At 47.8% G+C, this 17,896-nt stretch overlaps 1 long non-coding RNA gene across 1 annotated transcript in view; it reads right to left on the reverse strand.

Annotated features, from left to right (window-relative positions):
- Nucleotides 1-2,834: 2,834 nt before the first annotated feature.
- Nucleotides 2,835-17,896, reverse strand: part of LOC116535164 — a 57,685-nt gene continuing 42,623 nt past the window's right edge. The window contains exon 4 of the long non-coding RNA XR_004262069.1: nt 2,835-3,022. This is a non-coding gene — a long non-coding RNA (uncharacterized LOC116535164). The remainder of the gene's footprint in view (nt 3,023-17,896) is intronic.

Genomic DNA, 17,896 nt, shown 5'->3' on the forward strand with positions numbered 1-17,896 from the left:
GGTGAAACACTGTCTTTACTAAAAATATAAAAATTAGCCAGTGTTGTAGCGGGTGCCTGTAATCCAAGCTACTTGGGAGGCTGAGGCAGGAGAATCGCTTGAACCCAGGAGGCAAATGTTACAGTGATCTGAGATCATACCATTGCACTCCAGCCTGGGCAACAAGAGCAAAACTCATCTCAAAAAAATAAAATAAAATAAAATCAGCCAGGCATGGTGGCTCATGCCTGTAATCCCGGCATTTGGGGTAGCTGAAGCAGAAGGATCACTTGAGCCCAGGAGTTCAAGACCAGCCTAGGCAAGACTCCCATGTCTACAAAAAATAAAAAGGTAACTGGGTATGGCGGTGCACACCTGTAGTCCCAGCTACTCGGGAGGCTGAAGCAGGAGGATCACTTGAGCCCAGGGCTTTGAGGCTATAGTGAGCTACGATTTCATCACTGTACTCCAGCCTGGGTGACAGAGTGAGACTCCGTGAAAAGAAAAGAAGAGGAAAGGAAAGGAAAGGGGAAGGGGAAGGGGAAGGGAAGGAGAGAGAGAGAGAGGGAGGGAAGGGAGGGAGGGAGGGAGAGAAGGAAAGGCAGAGGGAGACTAACAGAGAGGAGGTGAGGTTGGTGTGACAGCAGCCACCAGAGTTGGAAGAGGCAGAGAATGGACCTTCTCCTGGAGCCTCCAGGGGGACCAGGGCCCTGCTGATGCCCTGATTTCATGCCCTGTCCTCCAGAGCTGCCAGAAAAGAAATTCCGACTTTTGCAGGCCGCCCTATGTGTGGCCGTCTGCTACAGCAGCAGCAGTAGTTTCCAGGAAACTAACATAACCCTGAAAAGTACTCCGCACTTTGAGAAGAAAAAGTAAGGCATTCCGTTTGCCCCACCCAGGGCCTTTGCACAGGCTGATGGTTCAGCCCAGGTGCCAGCTTGCCGCATGGCCAGCTCCTCACAATTTCTGTCCCACCTCCTCACAGACGCTTTCCTTGACACCCCCACCCAAACGGATTGCCGTCCAGCTCCTCACCTGTGTTAGTTTCCCTCGCACTTACCGGGAGTGAAATGATCTGCTCATTGGTTTGCTTGTTGGTAGTTACCGCGGGAGCAGAAACCTCCTCTTGTTCACTGCTGTGTTTCCAGTGCCAGGCACTGAGTGGGAGCAAAAGAAACAACATTGGGTAAAAGTAATTACCGTCATATTACATGAAAACATCGAGAAATTCAAATTCTGTCTGATAAAGCTTAATATCCCAAAGAATTTTTCAGTCACAAAGGATCTTTGGGCTACACCCCCAGCTCCTGGGGTGGGCTGTTACTCCTTCTGCCATAAATTCACTCAGATAGGAAACAGAGCACCTGACCTTTGTCCTCTTCTTGCTAGTTGTGGCTGTGTGACCTTGGGCTTACATCCTTCTCTGAGTCTCAGTAGACTCATTAGTAAAGTGAGGACTCTGATTTACTGTTAGCGATGGGTTTCTATTTAGGGAGCAGCTTCCACCTGCCCCACCCCGTGCTAAATCTTTTACAGGTAGATTTCCATGGGGTCCTCATGACAATCCTATGAAATAGGAACTATTATTGACCCCACTTGGCAGATGAGGAAACGGAGGAACAAGAAAGTGTCATCACTTGCCCAGAGTTGCATAGCTAGCAAGATAGAACACACGCCAGGATGCCAAGCCATTCAGGACGCCCCCTGCTCTCAAGCCCACAGCTCAATTTGAACAGTAGGCCAAGGGTGACTTAAATTGTTAACAAACATATATGTACATAACTGCACACTTGCTGGTCTTTAATCACAGTGGATGTCTGGGGAAATTGTTTTCTTCTTTCTCTTGTTTTAAAAAATATGGAACCGGCCAGGCTCGGTGGCTCACACCTGTAATCCCAGCACTTTGGGAGGCCAAAGCAGGTGGATCACTTCAGGTCAGGAGTTTGAGACCAGCCTGGCCAACATGGTAAAAATCTATCTCTACTAAAAATACAAAAATTAGCTGGACGTAGTGTTGGGCACCTGTAGTCCCAGCTACTTGGGAGGCTGAGGCAGGAGAATTGCTTGAACCCAGGAGGCAGAGGTTGCAGTGAGCTGGGTTGTGCCACTGCATGCCAACCTGAGCGACAGAGTGAAACTCCCGTCTCAAAAATATATGTACGTAACAGAAGCCAGCACGCTGAAAGCCTGATCAGTCAGCATCTAAATCAAAGAATAATTGCAAATTATGTTTCCCACTGCACTCTGTAAACATCCATGGGGGAGAATGTTCTGGTTGTAATGGCCCTCACATTTGTTAATGTAGGACTCCTGCTTCTCTCCCGATGCAGGCAGATGTACCGCTGGACCAGCAGGAGGGATGCCACGAGTCCTTGAATTATTCACTATTAAAAGGCACTGAGCTGCCGGCGTCCGCTCTGAATTATTTAGCACTGTCAGGTGGCTCTGTGTGTGTAATATCCATACATTGTGTTTGCATTCGCTCCGTTAGAAGTGACTTCATTCTAGGCAGTGTTGGGAACGTCTCTGTCTCTGGCATCAGTTACTCAGTCCATCCTGAAGTCAGGAAGAGCTAACGGTGTTTGCTAGGGGCGTAGTGGTTCAGAATGAAGACCAGGAAGAAACAGAGGGATTAATGTCCCCCCAAAAGGTGAGATGACAGGGTATCCCTCACAGGGAAAAAGGCAGAGCAACAATGAGGTTTTAGCTGCACCTTGACCGAGAACCCACTGGGGCCCTATGACAAGTCTTTCTTTGAGAATACAGGATAGCTATCCTGCCTTTCCTACAGTAGCTGGTAGCTAAGATGCATGTATACAACAACTAAGGGAAAACAAAACAGTGTTCATCTAAACTTCACCTCTCACACCAGGCGACCTCTGACTTACTCCTCAGCGTCTTGGATTCTACATCCGTAAAATGGGCGTGAAGAGACTTTCCTCATGGCACGGTGCTGAAGAGCACGTGAGTTTCAAGCACGATCTGTACATGCTCATCCATCAACACCTAACACCGCATAGGCACCAGTAAGTATGCAGGGGATCTGGAAAATGAATGAATATGAAGAAAGGCGGTTGGTATCTGATCGGATAAAAGGAGGCAGAAGTACCCACCTCTCTAGGCTGAGCCCTAGAGAGCAGTGATACTGAGGGAGCTGAGAACCAACTTTCCTTCCTCCTTTATCCTTTTTTATTTTAAATTTTAATTTTCATGGGCACATAGTAGGTTTGTTTATGGAGTACATGAGATATTTTGATACAAGCCTGCAATGTGTCATCAACACATCATGTAAAAGGAGGTATCTAACCCCCTGCTTCATTCTTGCAGGCCCCAAGTCCTTCTCCTGTGCTAAGGATGGCAACGTGTGTGGGATTCAGAAATTGCATTTAATAAACATTTATTGAGCATGTACTACGTGCTGGGCACTGTTTAAAGCTGTGGGAATATATCCATGAATTAAAAACCAGGCCAAAATACCCATCTACTCTAGTATAAAGAAAACAGAATTGCTGTCCTCAAGGAGCTTAGAAAGAGAGGCGGGTAAACAAGTCACAGCATAAAGTGTCAGAGGTGCTGACAGACGCCTTGGTGCAGGGCGCAGTGAGGGAGGAAGGCAACCAGCACGGGGAGAGTTGTGTGGGGTTTCAAGAGAAGCGCCACAAAGGAGGTTGCATCCAAGCTGAACGAGGGGCTGTCAAATCCTCGCCTGTGCTGTCCACAGAGATGCCTGGGAAAGACGCTGGGCTTTGGCACATGGTCGAATTCTCCATTCATAAAAGGGCAGTTTCAAAGATGGGGCCTTGTGCTGCCACAATAGATGAATTTCTCTGTTAACTTTAGGAGATAATAAAAATTTAATTAAACATCTGCTGGGTTACAAAAGGCAGCCATCATGAAAAAGTAATCTCTGTCATTTCCTCTTGAAAATGGCCAGTGGAAAATAGATGGGGAAAGCAGCCTGATAAAATATAAGGCAGTCTTGGCCAGGCTGGAGACCTAGCATGGAAAATTAGGAGACGCTTTTTCTTTCCTCTCTTTGAAGGTGTCTACTTTCTTAGGGGCTTCCTGTAAAAGAACCTGCAGTCAGCCCATTAACAGGATTCAGGCAAATCCCAGCACTTGTGGTGGACGGGAGGAGAAGTTGAAAGGACCTTCAATGTCAAGGGCAGCCTTGGGGCTCATTTGGCTGCAAATGATGGAGACTCCATCTTCAGGCATGGATGGATCCAGGTACTCATGATGTAATCAGGAATTTGTCTCTGACCATCTCTGGTCTCTGTCTTCCTCTGCACTGGCTTCATTCTTAGAGGGCATCCCCCGTGTCCTAGCAAAATGGCCTCTGCAGTCCTAGGTGTACATCCTACCTGCTGAGCACAGACAGCAGAAAGATCATCTCTTGTCTAATAATGCCTGCAGAAGTCCTAGGATTGGCTCTGAGCAGCCTGACTTGAGTCACATGCCAATACCTAAAGCACTCTCTGTGACCAGAGGAGCGTGCGTTCTCCTACGTCAGGCCTGGGTCACACATCCCTTCTCAGCACCAGGGGTCTGGAGCCAGTCCTTTTTGAACCACAGGGTCTGAGAGTGGAGAACTGGTCACTTGTCAAAGTAAAGCTAAGGCTCAGTTACCAACATAGAGTGGAAGGGATGCTAGTCAGAACAGAACCATCACCCGGTAGGGGCTCCTGGGAGAGTCTATGTCAAGGCGAGATGACTTAGCACTGCCACCGTGTGACCCCGGGATCCCAAGAGAAGGCGTGATTCTTGGTAGGCATTGGTCAGGAACCATTGCCTCTAGCTGCTGTGCTGATCGGTCACCATGAGCTTAGAAAGCACTGGTGGCTGGGTGACCAAAGGGACCTGCTCCCAAGCTCGCGCAGAGCAGCAGGGTTTAGAGGCTTGTCTCGGGGGAGGCATCAGAAACTGTGGCAATGGAAGCCACATGTGGCTGGGGCTGATGTATGTGCGCATGTGAAACCCTGGATACAATCAGAAGTGTTTGATGAGTGGGCAGATCCCGGCAGGATGAACAGTACCAACCACAAGCCGCCTCGTACCAGGCAGGCACTGTGCTGAGCACCTGAGGAATCATGTCTCTTCATCCTAACAGCAGCCCCAGGAAATAAGAATCACAGACTTTCTTTTATAGATGAGGAAACTCAAGTCGAAAGAGATTATTTCACTTGCTCAAAGTCACACAGCAGTAAGTGGCAGAACTGGGATTTGAACCCAGGACTCCTGGACCACAAAGGTCCTGCTTTTCTCACTTCAATATGGAACTCCCCCATACACACACACACACATACACACACACACACACACACACACAGAGCAAGTAAACACTTTGCACACATCCACACTGAGGCACCAGATCATGCAGGTTACAGAGAGAATGAAGAATCATCCATGGACCAGAAGTAGACATTTTAGTGCTGGGGGCCTGGGTTCAGATCCTGTTGTGATTGTTTGAAACTCCTGGCCTCTTGTAAGTCACTTAAGTCTCTCCTTGCTGTTTTATCCCCTGTAAAAAGGGAATAATAGTACCTGGCCACCCCCAGAACGCCACAGGACCAGGCACATGGATGGGTTTGAAAACCATAAAGATGTAAGTAATCATAATAATATTCTGCAGAGGAGGCCAATTAATGTATTAAATATTTTTGAGGGGGAAAATGGTTTGTGTTGATACCACAACAGTTTCTCAGCACGAACAATGCCATCTGCCTGCAAATATTGTGATGTGGGAAGGAAGAAACAATCTTCATCCAATTATCTTCCTTATAAAGATGTACTGAAGTACAATTAATTCTCTAACTCTTCCACAATATTCTCTTAATTAGTGGTATAAATAGGCATTTCTTCCCAAAGCTTCTGCTGCTATATACTAAACGCTGTTTCCTCATTCGTAATATGCTAATATACTAGTAATTAAGAGCTTTGAGATTCTGTTTAATGACGGCGTTTGGTTTGTTGAGGATAATTGCATCTCCTACCCACTATTCTGGAGTTACCAGGCAGAATCTAGAGGCATAAATGGGCACAAAAGGGAGAAGGGGAGCTCCTCCTCTCTCTGGGTGGTACCCATTCAGACCTGTCTCCCCTAGACCCTGCGGGGTATGAGCTCGACCCCTTTTCCTACTCCTTCCTGCAAAGGGCGGTGTTCTCCCAGCGTACGCATTTCCTCCTGTCCCTGCCTTTGGACTTGACATCTCACTCCCTCCAGACTTCTCACCTGCAAGCTGCAGCCTGAAGATAACACTAGCACAGGCTTCTCAGCCTCAGCCCTGCTGACATCTGGGGTGGGAAAATCCTCTGTCGTGGGGGCCATCCTGTGCACTATGGGATGTTCTGCAGCATCCCTGGCCTCCACCCACTAGTGAGCAGCACCCACCTCCCCGGCATAACAATCAAAAATCTTCCTGGGCACTGCCAAATATCTCCTGGGGCAGGTGGGTGCAAAATCAGCTCCAGTTGAGAACTGCTGACCTAGTGCAAAAAGATTAAGAACAATGGAAAAGTCTACTCATGGAGGGTCAATTAAATAAAACATGACACCTTTCTCCAATGAAATTTCTCCAGCAGTTAAAAAGAGGAAGTCGGCCCTATAAAAACCGATGTAGAACAATCTTCAAGCAAAAAAGTCAAGGAGCAGAACAGTATCTATAGGAAGCTGATTTTTATGTTCACCGTATTTGCATTCAGGAGAAGGACACAAGAAGATTGTGACAGTTGTCACCTCCTTGGAGGACATTTCAGTCTGTTCTGACTACTGTAACAAACTCCCATAGACTGGGTGGCTTGTAAACCACAGAAATTTATTCCTCACAGCTCTGGAGACTGGGAAGTCCAAGATCAAGGTGCCAGATAGATTTGGTGTCTGGTTGATAGGATTTGGCTGTGTCCCCACCCAAATCTCATCTTGAATCGTAGCTCCCATAATTCCCACATATTGTGGGAGGGACCCAGTGGGAGATAATTGACATGGGGATGGTTTCCCCCATACTGTTCTCGTGGTAGTGAGTAAGTCTCAGCAGATCTGATGGTTTTATAAGGGGAAACCCTTGCATTTGGCTCTTGTTCTCTCTTGTCTGCCACCATGTAAGATGTGCCTTTCACTCTCTGCCATGATCGTAAGGCCTCCCCAGCCACGTGGAATTGTGAGTCCATTAAACCTCTTTTTCTTTATACATGACCCAGTCTCGGGTATATCTTTATGAGCAGCATGAAAACGGACTAATACACCAGAGAAGGCCCATTTTCTGGTTCCTGGATGACCATCATTTTGCTGTATCCTCACATGACAGAAGGGTAAAGGGAGCTCTCTCAGGACTTATTCATGAGGGCACTAATCCCATTCACGAGAACTCTGCTTTCATGACCTAATCACCTTCCAAAGGCCCCACCTCCCAATAGCATCACCTTAGGGGTTAGGATTTCAACATGAATTTGAAAGGAACACAAATATTCCATCCCTAGCAGAAGGTAACCAGATAGCTGGACATCAACACAGAAGAAAAAGAGTAAGCTGGCCCAATAAGAACCAACATAGAATAATCTTCAGAAAAAAGTCAAGGAGCAGAACAGTATCAAGAAGAAAAAGCCTTGACATGGCTCAATTTTTGTATGAGTTTTGTTCCATAGACATGCATTACTTATTTAAAGATTAAATATAATAATAATTAAAAAAAATACCTAGCACATTGTTTGACTTGGAACAGTCTCGAATTCTACTTTTGTTCACTCCTCAGGGAGCCTCTCAGGCAGGATTTTTTTAATGTCACATTCTGTCATCTTGAACATAATCAACAACTCATATCTTGAAAGCATTTTCCAAGCCATGCAGACTGACATGTTCTTTGTGAGGCCAGGCCACTGCTGGGTTTTCAGAGAGAGAAACTGGGGTCTAAGGCTTGGGAGTGTCAGGTCCCTGAATCTGACATGACCTTAAGTCCTCTGTGACATTTCACAGGCAGGGTTGATGGGAAAGCTGAAATATAAAATCCAGAGATATGAAGGATCACCTGGAGGGGGTAGTTTGATTCATTGCTTTATGAAAGGAATTTAAATGGGGCTGCTTCAAATAGCGAGCCCCTTTGGCAGAAGAAAAATACACCTTGCCTGAAAAGAAGGGTGATTTATTTCACCCTTTTTAGGACCGTCTCTCTCTGATGATAGACATTTAAGTCCTGCCTCATACATGGGTCAGCTTATGGGTAATGAACACGGCATGAGAGACTTTAAAAGCCACTTAATCTCACTGGTATCAGTCTCCCTATCTGTCAACCACTCAAGTCATTGAGCCAGACCAACATTTTCCAGTGTGTTTGGTACAGCTCCGCAGAAAATTATTAGTTGTTATGCAAGAGATAAGGCCTCACGAAAAACTAAGCTGGAAAAAAACTGGCTTAAAGGCAGTTAGGCACATTGCTTTATTGCAGAACTTCTCAGAGCCTTTATTGAGAGTGACAGTATTTTTTTTTTTTGAGATGGAATCTCACTCTGTCACCAGATTGGAGTAGAGTGGCACCATCTCAGCTCACTACAACTTCCACCTCTGGGGTTCAAGCGATTCTCTTGTTTCAGCATGCATGTAGCTGGGATTATAGGCACGTGCCACCACGCCCAGCTAATTTTTGTATTTTTAGTAAAGACGGAGTTTCACCATGTTGGCCAGGATGGTCTTGATCTCTTGACCTCGTAAGCCACCCGCCTTGGCCTCCCGAAGTGCTGGGATTACAGGCATGAGTCACTATCTGGCAACAACAGTTTTTCTTGAAAAATTAATGTGTGCGTTTTTTTCCCTTCCTACATTTTCCAGGGTCCTTTTCTTAGAAGGTGTGGAGACCCTTCTCTGCTTCCTCAAATTAAAGTCTCTTCCTGCAAAGAAGCAGCTTCAATTCAAAGTCTCTTTCTGCCTTTAATAAGTCAGGTGAAATAGCATGGCAATGTGACATGTCTTCCAGCAGCAGGAAAAGGGTGATGAGTTTTGAAGGCAAGGAGAGAGATAAAAGAATCTGCAAAACTAGAGACAGAAGGTATTCTGGGGCTTCAGTGCCCTACAAAGTGGTACTCCCCACGCACCCCCGTGCCTCGCCACAGGCCCCCACCAATCAAGTAGATAACAAGACCCAGAGAAGTAGCTGCCAAAGAATTCCATTTGCCAGAGACAGCAAAGCTTCCAAACAAAAAGAGGGATCGCTCAGAGGATGCCTGATAACTAGAAGAGCCCTCACCCCATTGCATTCTGAGATGCCCCTCCCAAGACTGCAATACCAGGGGAGGAAACACCAGTGATGACCAAGGCTGAATCTCCCAATAGCCTGGGGGGAGAGCAGCTCAGAGAGGCACGAGTGGGTTTAAAACATATTTTTTTTAAAATCAGTGACAACAACGCAATGCAGGATTTGAAGCTTGCCGGTCGAGATTCATGTCTACAACAAGGACTAAAGAGCAGACTGAACCTCTAAGCGGGAACACATGCCTTCCCGAGCTTCTTCTCTTTCTGTCTGTGGATCATAGATGTCGCGGTGAGTCAATGAGGATGATAAAGAAGCAACATAAATTGCCGAGACTAATAGAACACCCAATGCATTCTACCAGATGTCCTTTAGTTCTACCAACTAAGAGAACACCCTGGCCCTTCAGGGCTCACAGGAGGACTCAATGGAAGAGACAGAGGATATTAGGGAGTGAAAGTAAGCTGCTTAGATGGTGCCCAGAAACTGAAGGGTAATTTAGCATTTCTAAGAGCCTCAACAAAGTGTGTGCCTTTTAGTCTAGTCATTCTTCTTCTGGGAAACTGTGATAAGGATTTAATATAGAATGCTAGGGGGATCTTCGGGTAATAAAAATTAAGTTATTCATAATTGGGGATGCAAGGGAAGGAAATAAATTGAAGTCCAAGAATTAGAGAATGAAGAAGGAAATTACAGCACCTCCACCTGATGAACTGTGATGCATCCATTAACAGTGAGGTTTATGGTAAGATGTTAGTGATATGAAAATATTTAATGTAAGGAAGCAAAGCGGGATACAGGTTGGTACATTTCACACATCTCAACGGGGACTAAAATGTGCAGAAAAAAAAGTCTGAAAAGAAATGTACTAAAATGTTAACTGGAGCAGGCAAGCGGGGAAGAATGGAAAAACCAGAGGACACGGTTTTACAGCACCCAAAGGCAGCGCGTAAGGCAGGTGGGAATTCCCTCTCTACCATGATGTCAAGATGTAAGAGCCCACCTGGAAAGGGGAGATGGGCTGGTCAGAGGAGAGCAGGGCAGAATGCAAAGATGGCACAGCATAGGTCCTCTCCCAGATTCGGAAATAGGGCCCTGTATTCATTTTTTACGCCTGCCATAACAAAAATGCCACAAGCTCAGCAGCTCAAAACAACACAAATGCATTGTCTTACTGTTACTGTAGGTCCAAAGTCCGGGTGGGCTTGACTGGGCCCACTGCTTAGGGTCCCACAAAGCCAAAGTCAAGGCATCAGCAGGGCTGTGTTCCTTCCCGGAGACTCTGGGGGAAATCCACTTCCAAGCTCATTCATGCTCTGGTTCAATATCGTTCTGTGTGGTTGTTGGACTGAGGTTCCCATTCCTTGCTGGCTATCATCCAGGGCTGGTCTTTGCTCCAAACAGCTGCCTACATTCCTTCTCATATTTTCCATGAGGCCCTCTCCACTTCCGATCCCTCTGACTTCACCCTCTGTCCCATCTCTCTGCCTCTGGCTAGAGAAATTTCTCTGCTTTTAAGGGCTCCGGTAATTAAATTGGGCCCACTCAGACAATCTAGGAGAATCTCCCTGTTTTAAGGTCCATAACTTAACATCTGCAAAGTCCCTTTTCCTATGTGACATACAATATTGGTGGGTTCCAGAGCACAAGGTATGGGCCTCTTTGTGGGCCGCTCTGCCAGCTGCAGATCCCACCTCTCCTGCTGCCTCACTTCAAGCACCTGACCTCACTTTCAAGCACCCGACACCACACACCAGAACAGGGCCGCCACCCTGCCTCCAGTCTGAACGCACCCCAGTGTCTGTCTCCGAGTGTGTGCCCAGAGCTAGAACACATCTGGAACTCCAGCAACCTCAACTGGGGGCTGCGCAGCCCCGTTCGGTTGTCTTCTCCTCGAGAGTCTCAAGAGACTGTTACGTAGCCAACACCAACCAGGCTGCACCCACTCCAATCAAACATTTGTCAGGGGGCTGTAAAAAACGTGAGAGAGGGCTCACACCTGTCATCCCAGGACTTTGGGAGGCTGAGGCAGGCAGATCACTTGAGGCTGAGAGTTCAAGACCAGCCTGGCCAACATGGTGAGACCCTGTCCCTACTAAAAATACAAAAGAATTAGCTGGACACGACAGTGCCTGCCTATAAGTCCAGCTAATTGAGAGGCTGAGGCACGAGAATCACTTGAACCCAGGAGGCGGAGGTTGCAGTGAGCTCAGATCACACCACTGCACTCCAGCCTGGATGACACAGTAAGACTCTATCTCAAAAAAAAAAAGTGAGAGAGAAGGAAGAACGACAGTTCCTGTGCCGCCCTCATCGCTCTGCCAAACTCTCGCGGCCTCAGCTGAACGCTCCTTGGAGCTGCCTCGGGAGCCATCCCTGAGAGAGGCTGGTTTCCGAGCCCCCTCCTCAGACCAACTGAATCGGAGCCTCTGGACATCAAGGCCCTGGAATCTGCATTTTCAATGTGTCCTTGCTCTCCCCCAGGTAATTCCTGTGCACACTGTTTAGAGGGGCGCTCTCTAACTCAAAAGCCTGACGCTACTAACTTAGAAAGGTGCATGCCTGGAGTGAGAATCAGAGGGCGGGTGGACTCTTCTCTGAACTCTGAAATTAATGCAGCATCAAGGGGAAGCCCTTTGGGAAACAGTGGGGAAAAAGAGAGGCTGGGCTGCAAAGCCAGACGAGGTTCTGCTGAGGAGAGTTCGCGGCGCGGGGCACATGGGAAGACGGACCAGCCTGCCTGAGTGGCTGATCTTGGCAGCAGGGTTGGGTTGGAGGATGAGCCTCAAGCAGAGCTAAGCCGAAAAGCTGGTGCAGCACTGCTGCAGTGCCCGTGTCTCGGGGCCAGGCGGGCCTGCGTTCACCAAGTTCCCCAGCTGTCTTATGCTGGGAAATAGCTCATTCTCTCTTAGACTGCTTCCTTATCTGTGAAATGGGGACAATGATAGTCCTTTCCGGTTAGGGCTTTTGGGAGAATGAGAGAGGTGTTTCACTTAAAGCTGTTTTGTGCCGGCCGTGGTGGCTCATGCCTGTAATCCCAGCACTTTGGGAGGCCGAGGTGGGCGGATCACTTGAGGTCAGGAGTTCGAGACCAGCCTGGCCAATGTGGTAAAACCCCATCTTTAAAAAAAATAAGAAATAAAGAAAAAACTGTTTTGCTTGCATCAGCGAAGAATGCTCTTGGCTGCAAGTAATAGAAAACCTATGACAGAAGTCCCAGAGGTTGGTTCTTTTGAGCAAGGATTCTTCGGCAGCTCCATAGGATCAGGACAGAGATCTCAGGCTCTGTAGGCAGGGCCTCCCAAATGTGCACCCAGATCACCTGGAGACCCAGGTGTAGATTTTGGTGCAGTAGGTCTGCAGTGGGGTCCACATTTCTAACAACCTGGCCTGCAGATCGCACTGAGTAACAGGAGCCTTTCTTTCATCACTACAAAATGGCTGCTTTGCTCCAGCCATCACGTTTTCAGGCAAGGCACAAAGGGGCATGGTAGAGGACTATGCTGCCCATGTCTCCTCCTGTTATCTAGGTAAAAAAAAAACGAAGCTTTCTCATGAGCTACTAGAGCAGACCTCCTCGTGGGTTTTGTTGGTCTAAAATAGGCCTTGCAGCTAGCCACAGCGACACAGGAAGCTGAGAAAATGATAAACGGGATTGTCAGGATGGGCTTGAAATTTAAGCCTTAAATCAGTAACAGTTCACCCAGAGCCGAGCGCTCTGCCACCCAGTATAAAGTCAGGTTTGTTGAGCAAGCAGGAAGGATGGATGCTGGGGAGCAAACTGCAGCATTCTAGCCACACTCACTGCTTGTTTATGAATAAAGCACTTCACATAAACTCGCAATACATGATAGCATTTCATCAGCAGCATCTCATTCACATGGATTGAGAGGACAAAATGCCAGTTGCCTTCCACACTCCCAAATGACCTCATGCAGAATGGGGGAGGAGGCACGAGGCCTCCTGGACTGCGCAGAGCATGCAAGATCATGGGAGCCGCCTTGAACAACTCAAGGAAAGCGTCCACACGAGTCAAGAGCTAAGTTCCCTGGGATCGTGGGTCACAGAGGTAAACCCCGAGCACACAGCTGGCTGCCTCCCCTTCTCTGTAGCTCACACTTCCCCAAGGGGCGATTTCCAACTTCACCCTTGTCCACTTCCTTAATCACAGCCTGAGAGTCACAGAAAGAAAATGCAGGCCCTTCCCTGAGGCTGTATCAAAGCAGAGCTGCTGCTTTCTTTCTAGTAGCAAGGAGGGAGACGTAGATTGGACCCCATTCGTGAATTTGGCCAAAGGGAGAAAGTATCTTCCTGGAAAGTCTTAAGTCTGCTTCCATTTCCAGGGTCACAAAGGAGGAAACCCCAGAGAACCTGGAAGCTGTGGAGACAAAGTTTCCACTGCCGGCTTCCTATTGGAATGTACAGGGTTGGAGCTCCCCTCCAGCTGGAAGCCATCTGACCTTCCAGGGCCCAGTGGACGGTGGCCTGGTTAATTCTGACCTCCCTGCCACTTGTCCCCTAGCTTTCGTTTTTTGCTGAGTAGAAGGTGAGCCATGTTACATCATGGTTGTTGTCACAGAGTCCATTTTACAGACAGAGAAAAAAAGCAAAGAACCAGAAAGGTAAGCTCTGAAAACTCATCTGAAGTTGTCTAACCTTGAAGGGTGTTGTGTTTAGATCTCATTAACAAGCTATCACTGGTGTTCAAGCTTACAAATGCAAATGGCCCTTCAGGAAGCCGCTATGGGCATAAAGAAAATTCAACAAGATTTGGAGTCCAAAAGCCTGGGTTTAAATCCTGGATTTTTCCATTTAGCAGTGCTTTGATGAAACTGAGCCAATTTCACTGACTTCATCTATATGGATATTGGTGATGAGAACGGACATAGTAATATAATCATCATAAATGATGATTGAGAGGGTGCTTAGTGGCACTGTTTAATTGCTTTACATGTTTATATTAACTCATTCTGCCACAATACTGAAGTCGCTGTGGACTATCATTATCCCCATTTTTTAAATGGGGAAACAGAGGCACAGAGAGATTAAGTAACTTGCCCAAGGACACACAACTGATAAGAAGTAAAACTATGATCCAACCCAGGGACTTGGCCCTATGGCCCAGGCTTATTTCCACTCTACGCCACTGCTCTTTGCAGCCTAGAAAATGCTAGACGCCATGGGGTACAATTTTGATATTCAGAAATCATTATCCCCATCTTATACAGAAAGAATATGTGACTTGCCCGACGACACAGAGACCACCCACTCCAGAGACCAAAGGAGACTCAGGAAGGCAGCTTCTCTGTGGGTTGCTCCTCCCTCCCCTTCCACAGCCCAAGTCCCCACAAATGGCCCCCTTGATGGAGCCATTATCCTCAGTCCTGAGAGTCCCCACCCATGCTGAGCACAGTCCCTGCAGCCCATGACCTCGAATCAAGAGCACAAGCCTCTATTCATCCCACTGGCAGGAAAACCAGTTAAGCATTTTGCTATTTTTATGGCTGCCAAGCCATTGGGTGATGCAAAGAACAATTTCTTTTCCTTTTTCTTTTTTTTTTTTTGTCTTTATTAATACATAATTACCCTGCCTCCATCATTCTTCTGCAGAATGTGTGCTTTTCTGTATAACATTGAGTCTATTTAAAAGCTGGGGTGAGATGTATTTTCAATGCCCAGAAAAAAATCTTGTTTTGTCCCTGGAGGGGAGAATGAGCAGAGATGAATATAATGTTTGTGTTACTGACTGTTATTCCTCATGAAAGGCTGTAATGAATAAGAAATAAAAGGCTGGGGGTGGAGGGGAGGGAAGGGTAGAAAGATGGAGCTGTGTAACTGCTGGCTCTTGGCCCTCTCTGAAGCCATTGGCTTGGCTAAGAAGCAGCCTCAAATCCCCACATTACTCCTTCAAGGTGGGTACAGGGTATTCTGTGCCAAAACTCCACTGCTCTTGACCAAGGGGTTCATTGCTATTCAGGTCTTCCTTTGAAAATGATGACAGTGTCCCTAATCCATGGAAACAGAAAAAAGCACACAAAACAAATATTCCCAGTGGTATTAGCACAGCAGATCTGACAGCGGCTGGCCCGTGCGGTTTAATCTCAATTGAAGGAGACTGGGGGGAGGGAGGCATCCATAGGAGATTTACAAAGAAGAGAGAAGCCTGCCTACCCAGCGTATGTTATATATAGAATGATAAGATTAATGATACAGAAACCTATGCAGGGACTACACTAGAAGCATCAAAATAATGATGGCGAGAGTAAGTCAGAGAATGTGCACACCAGGCCAGGTACTGTGGCTTACGCCTATAATCCCAGCATTTGGGAGGCCAAGGTGGGAGGCTCATTTGAGGCCAGGAGTTCAAGACCAGCCTGGGAAACATAGTAAGACTCCAGCTCTATAAAAATTTAAAAATTAGTTGGGTGTGATGGCACATGCCTGTGGTCCGAGCTACTCAGGAGGCTGAGGTGGGAAGATCGCTTGAGCCCAGGAGGTCAAGGCTGCAGTGAGCTGTGATCGTGCCACCACAGTCCAGCCTGGGTGACAGAGCAAGGACCTGTCTCCAAAAAGAAGAAAAAGAAAAGGTACACACCACACTGCACATGCCTGGCTACATGTTAACTATCAGCCACGACAATGCCACCAGCTGGCTAATAGGAAGGGTTATTATCTCACTGTGCAGTAGAGTTAGTACAACCGCACCTGATGTTTATTAGAGAGTTACGTTGTTCTGGGTGCTCTACCGTCCACAATAGCCCCTGGAGACAGGTGCTCCTCTTGTCCCCATTTCGCCAACGAGGAAACTGAGGCACAGAGAAGTACATGACTTGTTTGGTCACTCACTAGAAAATGGCAGGTTCTAACCCAAAGACTCCAGCTCCAGAGTCCATGGTTTCAGTAACCACCAGAATAGCATGGCTTTAGACAGCAGCTAAAAGAGCAGACTTTGGGCTCAGACTGACCTGGCTTCAAAAGACAGATCTGTGATTCTTCTGCCTCCTACAGAATCACAGAATTTTCACCCCGGGAGAACCATGAAGATGGCAGATTGAAACTCCTTGATTTCCTAGGTAACACAGAAACTTGGGAGCCTGAGAGAAATCCCTGCTTCAGCTCATGAGGCTAGACCACTGATGGCCTGCTCTGGGCTGGGCCATCATCATTTCTGACTTACCTTCTGGGGGATGACCAATGGGGACCACTCCTCAGCACCCCAATGCAACCCATGCCTCAGCTCTGGGGTTCTGCAGCCTGCTTCCCCCAGACCTGGAGGCGGGAGTTGAGAGTGCAGGGGCCTGAGGACTCCTTGAATGTCACAGCTGCCATCGAGGATCCAAGGAACCTCCATCATCTGGCGTCTCCCAGAAAGCCTCCCAAGAGTGAGCCCCAAGTGATTGTCCCCAGATGGGCACTTCCCTGCACTTTGATACTTGGTTTGATCAAAACTTACTGAGACACCAAGGAGGGAACCATAAAACAAAGTTGCACATAGCTCCAAGGAGGCCACTCACAAATGCGTTAAAAAATTGATCTTCGCATTTTAAAACATCAAATCTTACTCTTTTCCTCTGCAGGTTCCCCATTGGTGAAAGGGAGACAATAATTGTATCCACCTCTAGGGTTGCTATGGACGTGAAATGAAGCAAAGACACGCGCCCAGAACATCCGGGAAAGGTTAGGTGTGGTTCTAACGAATCTATCACACAGTAACATTGGAATCATTCAGCACGCCGGTGCCTGGAAAGGCTGAAATGACTAACATGTAGGCAGGCACAGTTAAAGCGTGCTCTGCAGGAGGCTGACTTTATGACGATGGCTGATATTACAGAGGGCTGGCGCCATGCCAGGGATTCTTCTAAGGGCCTAATGACTAGATCCTAACCCTCACAGCACACCCATGGTGAAGCTTAACTCTTTCCCCACGTCCTCTTCTTCTTTTTTTTTTTTTTGAGACGGAGTTTCACTCTTGTTGCCGAGGCCGGAATGCAGTGGTACAATCTTGGCTCACTGCAACCTCCACCTCCCAGGTTCAAGCAATTCTCCTGCCTCAGCCTCCCGAGTAGCTGGGAGTATAGGCACACGCCACCAGGCCCAGCTAATGTTTTGTATTTTTAGTAGAGATGGGGTTTCACTATGTTGGCCAGGCTGGTCTTCAACTCCTGACCTCAGGCAATCCGCCCACCTCAGCCTCCCAAAGTGCTGGGATTACAGGCATGAGCCACCCCACCCAGCCCACTTCTTCCTCTTTGGCTGCTTTGGGAATTGAAGCACAGCTAGGTTAAGTCACTTGCCTGAGGCCAAACAGCTAAGGAGCTGCAGAGACAGGATTTGAACCCAGGCAGCCTGACTCCAGAGTCCCAGTGTGTAACCACTACACCACACTACCTCTTGGGTCCACAAAGGAATTTATGTTTCAGGAAATAGTCGCCGATGACATCAGTTCAGCCACGCCCACACCCCAGCCATGTCCACCACACTCCAGCCATGTCCACCACACCCCGGCCAGGTCCACCACACCCCAGCCAGGTCCACCACACCCCAGCCATGTCCACCATACTCCAGCCATGTCCGCCACACCCTGGCCATGTCCACCACACCCCGGCCATGTCCACCACACCCCGGCCAGGTCCACCACACCCCGGCCACGTCCACCACACCCCGGCCACGTCCACCACACC

Source organism: Sapajus apella, unplaced genomic scaffold, assembly GCF_009761245.1.
Source record: "Sapajus apella isolate SASKATOON/1434 unplaced genomic scaffold, GSC_monkey_1.0 scaffold92, whole genome shotgun sequence".
NCBI lineage: Eukaryota > Metazoa > Chordata > Mammalia > Primates > Cebidae > Sapajus > Sapajus apella.